Source organism: Trichosurus vulpecula, chromosome 9 (genome assembly GCF_011100635.1).
Source record: "Trichosurus vulpecula isolate mTriVul1 chromosome 9, mTriVul1.pri, whole genome shotgun sequence".
Lineage (NCBI taxonomy): Eukaryota > Metazoa > Chordata > Mammalia > Diprotodontia > Phalangeridae > Trichosurus > Trichosurus vulpecula.
The window spans coordinates 29,278,207-29,291,797 of NC_050581.1; the positions used below are offsets into that span (position 1 = coordinate 29,278,207).

The 13,591-nt window shown below is 38.4% G+C and overlaps 2 pseudogenes; both read left to right on the forward strand.

Moving 5' to 3' along the window:
* Positions 1-570: 570 nt before the first annotated feature.
* On the forward strand, positions 571-1,204 carry LOC118832359 (annotated as a pseudogene).
* Positions 1,205-9,034: 7,830 nt separating this feature from the next.
* LOC118830610 lies at positions 9,035-9,317 on the forward strand (annotated as a pseudogene).
* Positions 9,318-13,591: the final 4,274 nt, after the last annotated feature.

Below are 13,591 nucleotides of genomic sequence, written 5' to 3' on the forward strand. Positions count from 1 at the left end.
TCTTAAGTCTGGACAATTAACAAAACACTCTACCAAGCCCTGATTTGTAGCATTTGCTTAATTTCCAGTGTAAAAGCTCACACTGAAAATTTAACAATCGGCTCTCCTGAACTAGACGAACTGAATAGCTGAGTTCAAGTACTGGAAGGGAGAGGGACTGAAATTGTTCTCCTAGACACTAAGCAATCAAGCATTGTACTAAGTACTGGGGATTCAAAGACACAAGTAAAAAGAGTTCCTGCCTTTAAGGAGCTTACATTCTAACAAGGAAGGCTGTTTGCAGGGTGTGTGTGTGTGTGTGTGTGTGTGTGTGTGTGTGTGTGTGTGTGTGTTTGTGTGTCTGTTGGGGAGGGGGTGTGTGTGAGGGATGGAGGGGTGGGTGTGGGTGTGGGTGTCCCACATAAACGAGATGTGAGAATGACAGCAGTTTATTGAGTAGGAAGCTGTATATGGTCAGATTTGTACTTTAAGAAAATCAATTTGGGTTGTCCTGCTCATGCGTCTCTCAAGTCACTTCCTCCTCCTCCTCTCTCTGAGTTCCCGTTTGACCTACAGTGACCACAGGAGAAGATGGTGGCGCTCGGTGCTTCCGGGTTGCTCCAGCAGGTATGCTGCTTCACCACTTACTTCAGTGGTGGAGACCATTTGCTAAACTCGTCAGGCCTCCAATTCAAGTGTATGGTCTGGAAGGTCAGTATGCCACTGCTCTTTATTCTGATGTGTCTAAGCAGAATAAACTGGACGTGGTAGAAAAGGAATTACTCAGAGTAACTTTAGAAGGATCCCAAAATGATTGACTCTATTATATATAAAGCATTCTATTAAAATAAAAACCCTAAGTGACATAACAGCAAAAGAGAAGTTTTCCCCCATCACAACCAACCTCACGAAATTGCTTGCTGAAAATGGGCGCTTAAACAATACCCCAGGAGTCATTTCAGCATTTTCTACCATGATGAGTGTGCACCGTGGTGAAGTACAGTGCTCAGCTACTACTGCATCCACTTTAGAAGATGCAACTCTTTCAGAATTAAAAACAGTCCTGAACAGCTTCCTAAGGAAAGGCCAAGTCCTGAAACGGAAGGTTAAGACTGACCCTTCAATCATGGGAGGAATGATTGTTCGTATGGGAGAGAAATATGTTGATATGTCCGCAAGAACCAAGATCCAGAAGCTAAGCAGGATTATGAAGGAAGCTCTTTGAAAGTAACATTCTTCCACAGCTCATCGATGAAACTTCCAAAAATTGTGGAAAGAATAAAAGTACTTGAGGAAAAAAAATCATTTTGCAAACTATGTGGAGAATGGATTGGAATGGGAAGAAACTGAAGGCAGAAAAAGTGAATAGGAGCTTATTGCAATAATCATGTTGAGAGTAGTTGAGGGTCTCAATAAAGGTGGAAGCTGTGTGAATGGAAGTAAAGGAACATACAAGACATGTGTGGAGATAGAAATAACAATATTTGATGACTTAGTAGAAATGTAGTGTGAGTGAAAGTGAGGAGTGCCTGACTTGGAGAATCTGAGTAACTAGGAAAATGGTGGTGCCCACTTTAATAATGAGGAAGTTTACAAAAAGGCTGAGTTTATGGGAAAAGTCCAGTCTTTTTTTTTTAAAGACATAATGAACTTGATATGTGTAAGGGAAATTCAATTTGAACTGTTCAGTAGGAGGATGGTGACATGGGACTGGAGCTCAGGAGAGATTTTGGAGATCTGGGAGTATATATAAAGGGCAAAGCTGATGAATTATTAAGTGAGACTGTAGGGAGAAAAGGAGAAGACAGAGCCTAGGACAGAGCCTTAGAGGAAATCCACAGTTAGTGGGCGTGTCATAAATGACACTCCAGCAACAGAGACAGACAAGAGTTTATCAAACAGGTAGGAGGAGAACTAAGAAAGAAAAGCATCATAAAAAAGAAAGACAAGAAGAGTATTCAGAAAGAAATGGTGATCAGCCATGTCAAGTGATGCAAAGAGGTCAAGAAGGATGAGGATGAAGAAAAGGCCAAGATATTTGGTGATACAAAGATTATCGGTAATTCTGTAGAGAACAGTTTCAGTAGAGTAACCAGGCCGAAAAACAGATTGTGGATTGGAAGTAGGGGCAATAAGCGTTAATGGCTTCTTAAAGGAGCTTAGCAGAGATAGCAAGAGAAGAGATATAGGACAACAGCTAGCCATGGAAAGGAGGATGCTTTTTTCAATGGTGGAGGGAAACTTGGGCATGTTTATAAGTAGCATGGAAGGAACCAATAGACAGTAATAGATTGGATATTTGGAAGAAGGGTCAATGACGGGGGCGGGTAATCTACTGAAGGAAGAAATTGGAAATCAAGGGTGCACATAGAAGGGTTGGCCTTAACAAATATGAGAACCATGTCTTCATCAAAGACTGGAATAAAGAAGGTAGTATTGGATGATATCTGGAGAATGTAAGATCAAAGGGAAGAGGCAAGAGGGAGCTCATTATGATTGGCTTTGATTTTCACTAAAGTAGGAAGCAAACTTCTCAGCTGTGAAGTTTGGGAAAGGAGTATTCGTGGAGGCTTGAGGAGAGAAAGAAAGTTTGGAACAGCCATTGTTATAAGGAGAGTAAAGAATTAATTAAGGAAGAGTAGAAAGATTGCCTTTTTGCAGCATAGGCACAATTGAGAGCTAACATAAATTTGTAGTGGACCCAGTCAGCACTTGGCATGGCTTCCTTCAGCTCAGTGCAGCAGGATGAGAGGAATTGAAGGATGTGCTTCTCCAGGAACAGTTTATACTACTCGATCTCTTTGGCTCTGCCCATCTCTGAGACTTTGTGATTCTGTGTTTATCCCCAATTGGAAGCAGAACACTTTGAAGTCATTATTTTTTAAAGAAAAGGACACAAACACATTTCCTTTGCAATACAGTATCTACTCTATATATTTTATTTTCAGAGTTCTCAGTTCTTAAGAATTGCCTTTCTTGATCCCCCTAATTGTTATAATTATCTTTTCCTTATATTATCATGTGTATAGTTACCTTTTTACATGTTATATCCCCCCTGTAAAATATAAGCATCTTGATATAGGGATAGTTTTTTGGGGAGGCGGGGCGGGGGTAATCAAATTTCCGACTTAGTGTCTCAGAGGATATCTTGCACTACACATAGTAGGTGTCTAATAAGCACTTATTAGATTTGGGCGACATTTTTATAGACCTCTTCGGCTTAAGGTACTTTGTGAGATGTAGTATGTGGAGGGAAAAGGGACAGGGAATCGGGTTTAAAGTATGACTTTCCATACTTTAAAACCACATTTATGAGTCCTCAAATATCCATAGCTTCCAGTCATCTTTGGTTTATGAAATTCCATTGATGCAAGACAGTTTGAATATAGCAGTCATAACATATGCAAAGAGAAATAGGTTTTGATTCTGTATTGATATCAACGTCATATTTGTCATAGTTTCCAGAACTAGGAAGGTAATTGTCCCACTGTACTTTTCTCTGGTCAGACATCTGAAATAATTATGCTTGTTATGGATGCTACCTATTAAGAAGGACATTAATAAGCTAAATAGTGTCCAGAGGAGGACAACTGAGTGGTGGACTTCAAAATAATGCCATGTGAAGAGAGATCAAAGGAACTAGAAATGTTTAGCCTAGAAAAGACAAGTAGGGGGTGAAGAGAAGGAGGAGAAGAAAGGTATGATAATTAAGTATTTGATGGACTGTCTTGTGGACTGAATTAATGAAAAAAGCATTTAATATGTGCTTTCTATGTACCAAGCACTGTGCTAAGTGGTGGACATATAAATAGAAAAGTTGAGAAACTCCTTGATTTCAAGGTGTTCACCCTGAAATGAGGGAGGCAGTAAATAAGGGGGTTTTAGCTACAAGTCACATGGAAAAAAGTCTGTGAGGCCTTTAAGATGCAGCAGTAAAGCAGATGTTAATGGATGTTTTTTATTGTCATTTCCACTGGTAAAAAAAATTTTTCATGTTGAGCTATTTAGTAATGCCAAAGACAGTGGTGACAAGAACAGGGCAGAACTGGTGGGGGCAGGGGGAGCAGGAAAAGTTTCAGAGAGGCAGATTTAGACTTGATGTAAAGAAAAAGTATAATGAGCTATGTAAAGACATAATGGATTCCTCCTCAATAGAGATTCATCAAAGAGATCTGTTGGGTAATTCTTAGGAATTCTTGTTCAATTGTGAACTGAATTGCTGCCTCTAAATTTGAGATTCTATGGTTCTGTGAAGGAGCAGTAAAATATGGTGAAAAGACATTAGATTTGGACTCAAAAGATCTAGGCTCAAATCCTGATTCCGACTGGAAAAGTCCCTTAAATTCTGTGGGCCTTGGACCATATAAACTTATAGGTCTAAATGTTTTAATTCTATGACTTATGATTCCCTGTAGTTCAATGAAGAAATCTCTTTGCAGGAAAATATTATCTAATAATGCCTTGGAAGAAAAGCTTTTATAATTGTTAATAAGCATGAATTTCCAATAGGAGTGTGACAATATAGTTAATATGTCTAAGCAATATGTTTACACACATCACTTGCATTCATTCAAATAGGATTCCCCTAATCATAGTGGCCTTAAAACAATATAGAGATTTTTATAACAAGCAACAAAAACATTAATTTGGGCACTCAAGTATACAGTGTATTCCAAAAGTCTCTAAAATTTTAGGCTACTTTACAAAGACTTTTGGAACACCCTAAATAGTGGGGTTTTTTAAGTGCTATCATATACACAAGATATAAAATGAATATAATAATTGGAACAATCTAGTATTCTATAATTGACCAGCATAGTTGGTAGAGGTATGCATTTATCCATGGGAGGATAATCACTTTCTTCAGTGTAAATTGTGAACTGGTACTGCTAGGCCTTATTTTGAATTCAAGAACTGCATTTTAGGTACTAAGGATATGGAGAGATTTATTGTTTCCATTTTACCCTCCCCTGTGATTTTTTTCCTCTTAGACTGCATCTGCAAAGACCAAAGAGTTGAGCATTAGCATTATAAATCTGATCAATCTTAAAAACCCTTCCCTGTAATTTAGGATTTAAATGCTTCTTTTCTCTCAGAGAGGCTCTTATTTGACCTGCATTACCCTCATAGGGCCTCAGCTCTCCACTTTATCACAGTGACCTTTTAATCCAGATCACTTGTACCTATAAAAACTTGTTGCAGACATCACAAAAGCTTGCCATGACCTAAAGGATGCCAAAGCATTGTAGAGCCAGAAGGCACCTTAGAGATTATCTATTTCAGTCACCTCATTTTGCAGATTAGAAAATTGAGACATGGGTACCCACGTGACTTGCTAATATTATCTAACTAGTTGCTGGCATAACTAAGTCTAGAACTCGAGGCTCCTGACCTGATTCAGTCCGTATAGTGCTCTTTCCACTACGTTTCACCAGGGGTTAACAGCAAACAGATATCTAAACTGATTAACTGAAAAAGTCATGGAAGTTGCACTTACATAAGAATAGTATCTGTTTAACAGAGTATATTTACAGTGACTCATGGTCACAGTTTGTCAAGGTAAAAATGAGTAAAAAATCTGTATGCTTGGACACGAGAGTGGGGCTTGAATTTGTGAGTGTTAGTTCAGGTTGATCCTTGCTGTCTTCTTTATCTCTTTTCTCCATTTCTTTATGTTGCTCGTGCAGAATTCCAAAATGAATGGAATAGTTGGCTCAGACTAACACTTTTTGACTGCTCTCCTTGCTATCTTTTAAAAGAATGAAAAATGCTCATAATTTGCTTAAAAGTTTTAATTGTGCTGATGAGACAAAGCTGATATTTTGTGGCCTTACTCTTTAGTGTGTAAATAAAGGCCTTCAAATATCACAATTACTCTACAGTAAGAACCAGTGTACCAGAAAACGTTAATGCTAGCTGAGGAAAACACACCTAGCAATTGATTCAACTATTAAAATTGTATCAAAGATTTTATGGGTAAGAGGGGGAATTGAATCATAAAATATATTAATGATGGATTTTTTCCCTAGAGAAATAGCCTGATGAACTTCACACATTTCAAGAACATTAGTTTTTGTTCCTCTTGTAATTTAAAGTACTCTTCCCATTCAATGAAGAATACCAAAGGAACTTTGAATTGCAGTCCACATTGGTAACTGTTTAAAGTCTAAATAGATTTTTCTCTACAAGTTACAAAGATAGAATATCCATGAGGACAGGGGTTATCTTATATATAAACTTTCTATTTATTTCAATGTCTCCACAGTTTTCTGCACACAGCTGGCACTTAGTGCGTTTTGTTGAATTCTACTGATGAAGTGGTGGTGGAAAAGAAGCAGTTTTCATATAATAGCATTTCCATTCTCTCTGCACAGTATTGAGTTACCACAGCCAAGGGAATAGATTTCAAAATCTACAGGGAAAGAATTGAAGAAGGCCTTATTGAGATAGCACAATAAAGAGATATGAGATCTACCTGGCACTTTGCAATGTAGTTATCGCCAAAGCTTTTAATAATGGTGTGTAAGCAGGTAAGATGGTGGATGAAAGGCAGAGGAAAGGAGACAGAGAGGAATGGTCAGAAACAAAAACACAGACTGTCTGCTATCCTGTTTATTTTGTGCTGCATTTCCCAGACTAATAAGATGACTACATCAACTTTAAAAAAAAAGTTTTTCCCCAGTCCACAATATATTTTTATATACATATATATACACGCACACATATATAAATATATACATATATGTACACATATACATATGTGTGTATGACTTGAACCTAGGTAGTCCAATGATGGAATAACTTGGATATATAATAACTTTTCCTCTCTGTTTTAATTTGTGTCCAATAAAAAGATCTCTCTGAGATGCTCTGTATTTACGAGTACAGAACTTAGAAATTATGATTCAATTTCAGTCCTGCTTATTTTGTGTAATATTTTAATTTGTAATAAGTGTTCAGAGAATGAACGATAGTTCTCTCAGTGACTCAGCTGAAGTGAATTTTGTACATTAAGGTTTAAAGTTGGATATTCATCCTCACTTCACATTTAATGTATGAGTAGGTCCAACCAGAATATACCCTTACAATATTTGTTAGGTTGGGGTTCAATCTCAAAATGCTGATATAGCCCCCTTGTCATTGTGACAGATAGTCAAGAGTTTTTCAGTAGTCAAACAAGAAGAAAAGGAAAACGTTTGCTACCTGTCAGACAAGAATAGTAATGCTACTATGATTTGCTTAAGCACTAGAAACATCATCTAACATGTTGTCTCTTGTACGGTCATTAGGAACAGAGAACTTAATAGCATTAATGCCACCCTTTGAACTTAGAACTTTAAGAATTTTCTAGTTCTAAAAGAGAATCCAAACAGGCAATGAAGATAAGCAAAAATGGTCAGAGGACAGGAAAGACACTTGGAAAATGTGAAGGAAAAATACAGGCAGGAGGTAAAAGAATAAAAAAGAGTGAAAAGATAACAATTCTGCCAGATAGTATCTATGACTAAACATACATAGTATACTAGTTGAAACAGAAATTACTTCACCAAAAGGAGCAGAAGAATACATGGGTTCTCTGTTCCTATTTTAATAACATCAGTGGGATATGTACTTAATATTTTTGATCTGCCCTTGTAAAGTTAGTTTGATATACATGCAGAGGGTCAAACCTATGTTATTAGCCATTCATCAAATAAGTCAATCAGTAAAGAAAACATTTGGGAGTTCTAGTTAGAAATTGGATGACTTCAAGCAAATATTTCTAATCACAAGGTTTTCTGCAGTATAGAGGTTGCTTAGTTGTTTTTTATGCCTTAGAAAGAGGGGGAAGAGGAAGGAAGCTGGCAGGGAATAATCCTGACTTGGCCTTGTTCTTTACTGCCTTTTGTACTTTTCCTCATTCAGACTAGAGCTGCATGAGTAATTCACTTTTCACAATCTGAGTCACTGACCTTCAAGCAAACAGGTGCCTCCTTCAAGTTTAAAACCTATAGCTAAGGGGGGCATTGTTTCTGAATATCATAGTTTCTGGAGCCTTGGCAATCTCTCAGTACTCTGTATATTCCTTGTGGCAATGATGGTACCAATGGTTCTGCAAATGTCACTTGTGGATTGTTTTCTTAGGACTCCCCGCCATGCTGAAACCTCTCAAACCTTGTCGAGACAGCTTAGGATGGTAACTACAACTATGACTAGAACATAAAAAACCCACTTCTTTCATTAGTGATTCCTCTTTCACTACTCTATAATCAGTTGCTCCAAAAAAGACCCCTTCTCTCTTCATATCTACAGAAAGCAGAACCTTTTACCATTAGAAAAAGATGTCCCCCCACACAAACCATTTTCACATGTTAGCACAGAGAGATTTTTTGTGTGAAAAACTAGCATCAAATATACTTGTTGTGGCATGTAGTTTGGTGAACTCCCTTAAAAAAAAAGCCTTTTGGTTACCCCTCTACCAATTGCTGTAACATCTCGAGACTTTTAGCTTGAAATATAGCCAAACTAGCCAGCCTAGTCAATGATTTTTTTAATATATCCTAAGAATTTAATGTGTTCATTCTGAATTATAGTTATCTGTATTTTCTCATTTCTCTGCTATGTGGATTATCATTAACATGGCTATTCATAGCAGGGTCTTCTGCTTACTTGTGTTGTTAGAGTAGGTTCTATTCAGCTATGGATACACACACACACACATAAACACAGAAACAAAGGATTATAAAGGAAAATATTTTATTTTTGAAGAGGTTAAATTTGAAGAACTTTCTTCAGGTTATATTTTTGGAAAGCTCCTAAGAGTGTACTAATATGGACAAAATATTATTCCAATTAAGTGTTTCTCAAAGTGAAAACATGCCCTCACTACCCTCTAAAGAAATTAAGCATTCCACTCTTGAGCTGAGATCTAACTTCATGTTACTCGCAATGTGCCGCTAGGTGGAATCAGAAGGTTAATCTTGCCTCCCGGCATGCAGCGCGGCCGAACTTCCGGTTCCGCTCGTGGTTTCCCTAAGGCACGCCATGCCCCGCGCTCTCATTGTACGCTGCCGCCATGGCGTGCCACGGCCAGGGCCAGAGGGTACAGAAGGTGATGGTGCAGCCCATCAACCTCATCTTCAGGTGTCTCCGAAATCGGTCCTGAATTCAGGTATGGCTGTACGGGCAAGTAAATAAAGCGAATGGAGGGCTGCATGATTGGTTTCGATGAGTATATGAATCCTGTATTGGATGCTGCAGAGGAGATGAACTCCAAGGCTCCAAAGTCAAGAATACAGCTTGGCCGGATCCTGCCAAAAGGAGGCAGCGTTGCTCCGCTACAGAGTGTCTCTAACTAGCGGTGTACCGTCAGTGACGTCAGAAGACACTGGGAAGGCAATACTTTTTTTTCATAGTTACATTCTCCGGGCTTCCAAAAGCCAGCTACACATTTTTCCATGTTATTTTGATCTTTCTTTTGTGGTATTATGACAATAAATGGGTTGTTCTGGGGTTTGTTTCTATTAAAAAAAGGTTAATCTCAGGTCACTGAAGTAATTAATCAGTTTTTTTCTAGATAAGGAAAAGGGGGCTTACAAAGGTGACCTCTCTAAGCCCCCTTTTCCTCATCTAGAAAATGATGGTAATTCATATACAACCTCACTGAGTTACTATAAAGTTTATTTGAAAAAAATCTAAGATAAGCAGTTGGAGGATCTGAGTTCAAATCCCAGGTGTGCTGCTTACTACATGTGTGACCTCAGGGAAGACACTTAACCTTGTTGGGCTCCAAGTAGGTCTGTCGTTGTTCAGTCATTTTCAGTGGCAAAGATGCTGGAGTGGTTTGCCATTTCCTTCTCCAAGTCATTTTATAGATGAGAAAACAGAGGCAGACAGGATTAAGTGATTTGCCCTGGGTCATGTGGCTAGTAAGTGTCTGAGCCCGGATTTGAACTCAGGAAGATAAGCCTTCCTGACTCCAGGCCCAGCATTCTATCCACTGTACCACCCAGCTGCTTAGGAAAGTGTCTATAAAATGAAGAGTTGGACAAAATGGTTCAAAAAGGGTTCTTTTCCAAGTCAAATTCCAACAAACCTAAGATCAAAGAAGATAGTTTATGTGTAAACAATATAAATAGCAACCATTGTTACCATGAGGAAGCATGTTGTACTGCATAGAGAGCCACTCTCCGGGATAGGAAGACCTGGATTCTCACATAGATTGACTGTGACACTAGGGAAATCATTTAACCTGTCAGTGCCTCCAGGAAATTCTCTAAGAGCTGTGGAGAAGGTGCTTCTTGCTAGGAGCTCACTATGCTGACAGAATCACAGATCCAGTTGGGAGTTTTTTTTTTTTTAATTGCCATGAGTTTTCTTTAAAATCCAGAAACACAACAGAAGGTTTGAAGTTCAGTGTAGTAAAGTGGAAAGAATGCTGGATTTGTATTCATAGAACCTGGATTCAAATATTGGCTCTGTTGTATCTCTGCGAAGTCAAACAAGCAAACTTAATTCTTCCACATCGTAGTTTCCTGTTTGTCAAGTGAGCTAGAATAGATAGCCTCCAAGGTCCCTTCTGGCTCTAAATCTTTGATGCTTTTCTGTGTGAATTTTCAAAGGGAAACTAAGATTTTTCTACATCCACTTGAGGGATGTCATTCATGATTCAATCATGAATCATGCCATCTGAATCTGAAACTAATCTGAATCATCCTGGTAACCATTCTGTATTTTTCTTTCCACAAGTTGATTATCACCTTCTTTCACCATTCCTGCTTTATTTTGATTTTGATCTTATAGGTCATGCCAGATTATATCACACCACATGAAAAATTGAACAGTACAACCATTGAATAATAATCAAAGAAAGCAATACACAAAATGACAGGAGATAGTGTATGATAAATCTGCAAATGAGTGGTATAAGACATTAAGGAATAGAGTTCAAGAAGTAGAAAGATCCCTATATATTGAACTGACTCAAGAAGGAACTGTGGAAAAGGTGAGACTTTGAAAGATGGGAAAGATTTGGAGAGTTGTAAAAGATGAAGGAAAACTTTCTAGGGCTGTCAAAAAAAATAAGCAGAATCATAGGTAGGAAGTCTTGGTTTCTGGCACATTGAGTACAAGCCTTCTTGAATGAAATCCTGATTTTTTTTCCTGTTGCATACAATAGACCTAGTTTACAATAGCTGTCACTTAACACATTTAAGCTAGCTTTCAGGTTTACAAAGTGCTTTGCATGTACAGAATGTCCCAGAAATCTTAATGTGCTATTGAAACTATTATTTCAACTGATCCTCACAACTCTTCTGTATGTAGGTACTTTTATTGTCCCCATTTTACAGATGGCAAAGCTGAGGCTGAGGAAGGTTATGTGACTTGCCTTGGACCACAAAACTAGTTTAAGTGTCTGAGACAGGATTCAAACTCATGTCTGACTTCAAGTCTGACGTTCTATCAATTGTGCCACCTTGCTGACCTAGAATATGCAAAGTAGCCCTACGCAGTCTTCAGGTAAGCTGGTTTTATGAAAAGCTCAAGAAAAGTGCATTTGATCAGGAACTGTGAGATTTTTGTGGTATACAGCATGCAGCCCAGGAAGTTGCAAATGGACTCCTGAAAGATCTCTTTAGTAACCCAGAGGGGCTTGTCGAACAATGTTAATGGAGTTTCATAATCCCTTGACTTTGTGAATTTCTATAGTATCTAGCCATGGCTTCTTCCAGATCATATAACACAATGCTTTGAACATAATTGTTGTCTGTCTTTTATTCGTGAAGAGGACATTACAGGGTGATGTCTTGACTCAAAGTGAATTGAATTTAAGTGAGGCAAAGTTGCACAAAGTTATCAGCCTCACTCTCTGTTCCAAAGTCATTGAAGTCCAGTCATAAGACAAAATGTAAGACAACTGGTGGTGGCCTGGGATGCCATAATGACTTTGGTGTCTTTCAAGTCTGACCAAGCTCTGAGTATTCCACAGTGCTTGCTTCAGCTGTCGCCATGGCCATTGAAACAAATTGCCCTCATCCACCCATTCCACTGGAAAAAGTCTTTATATGCTTGGGGTAGACATACTGCTAACTTGCCAACAGGTTTGAGACCCGTTGGATACCTTCAATCTGATTTAGGCTGTCTGTGAAGATAGCTTTACCAAGGTATGGCTGCTGTACATGCTACAGCTTCTTGGAGCCACAGATGAGAGTTGAATTTGAACATAGTAGATAATTAATAAATGTTTTTGAATAAATTAGTGAGAGAACAAATGATTGTGTTCATCATCTCCTGCTAAAGAAAGGTTTCTGGTGAACTCCTGAGACCCAAGCTGCTTCAGCCCAATTCAAGGTAGCTTTCACCTTGATCTCATACATACTCATTCATTTCTATCTGATAGAAAAATTTGTGGTTGAGGGAGGTATGTCAGGCTATATAATTATCTGGGAGCACTAGCAGAGGGACCTCCAAATACAGGCCCAGATGTGTACATCAAAACCACTACATAAGAAACTACTTTAAATAGATTGTTAAGCCATTAATCCTACCTCTGCATTCCTTTGCTTGATACATGAACTCAGGTCTAGCTTTTCTTTGATGCCTTGTCTATAGGCCATGTTGGGATCTTCAAGACCTTCTATTGATTTCACCTAAAACTTAACAGTAGCTTCAAGTTCTTCATAATGTTACTTGCTGAGTCATCCTGACCTGTGTCTTGCCTCTGGACTCAGATGATTCTGGAGGAGAGAGTGAGGCTAATGACTTTGCACAGCTCTGCCTCACATAAATATAATTCACTTGCAAACCCAGACATCCTCCTCCTGTTGTCATTGGTTCTCTTCAGGAATGAAGGACAAACAGCATCAGTTGCTATGCTAGCACCAAGGAGAGTGACGCTGCTATCACTCACAGTCACAGTTCTCTATTCCCTGCATCACCTTTCAGTCCTGCCACTTCCTTAAAGATTTTCTTCCCAAAAGGTAGATTTAAGTTGGGAAGAAACCTTAGAGGTCATTAAGTCCAGCCCTCTCATTTATTATAGATGAGGAAATTGAAGCCTTGTAAGATGAAATAATTTTTACAAAAATATAATTTTAGAAACATTATGTGAGGGAAAATTAGATTTTAAAAATTAGGGACTCTTGCTCCGTGCTGGTATTAAACTAGATGGCAGTGGGGTCAAACTCAGATACGAACAGATCCCCGTGGGCTGCATATTGACTTAGAATACCACAAATTAACCCTACCTATGTTATATTTACTTTTTAAACCATTCACAATTACGTTTTAATCTGGTTCAGGTCACACTTGGGAGTTTTGAAGACTAGGAGTTTGACACCTTTGCTATGTGGAATTCACTAGAACCCAGGTTATCCTTACCTTATAGCTCTTGTTACATAATAAATGCTTATTGAATTATTTCCTTTCCCACTTCTACTCAGCTGCCCCAACATACACATATACAGTGTCTCTCAAACTTGACCCTCAATACTTGCACTGGCACTCATCATCTTATTCACTCTGTCCCATATATATACTCCTATTCACTGACTGTAACACACTCTCACTCCCTTTATGTTCCCTTGATGATCGCTTATACATTCTGTAAGAATCTCCTGGGACTTAACTTTCT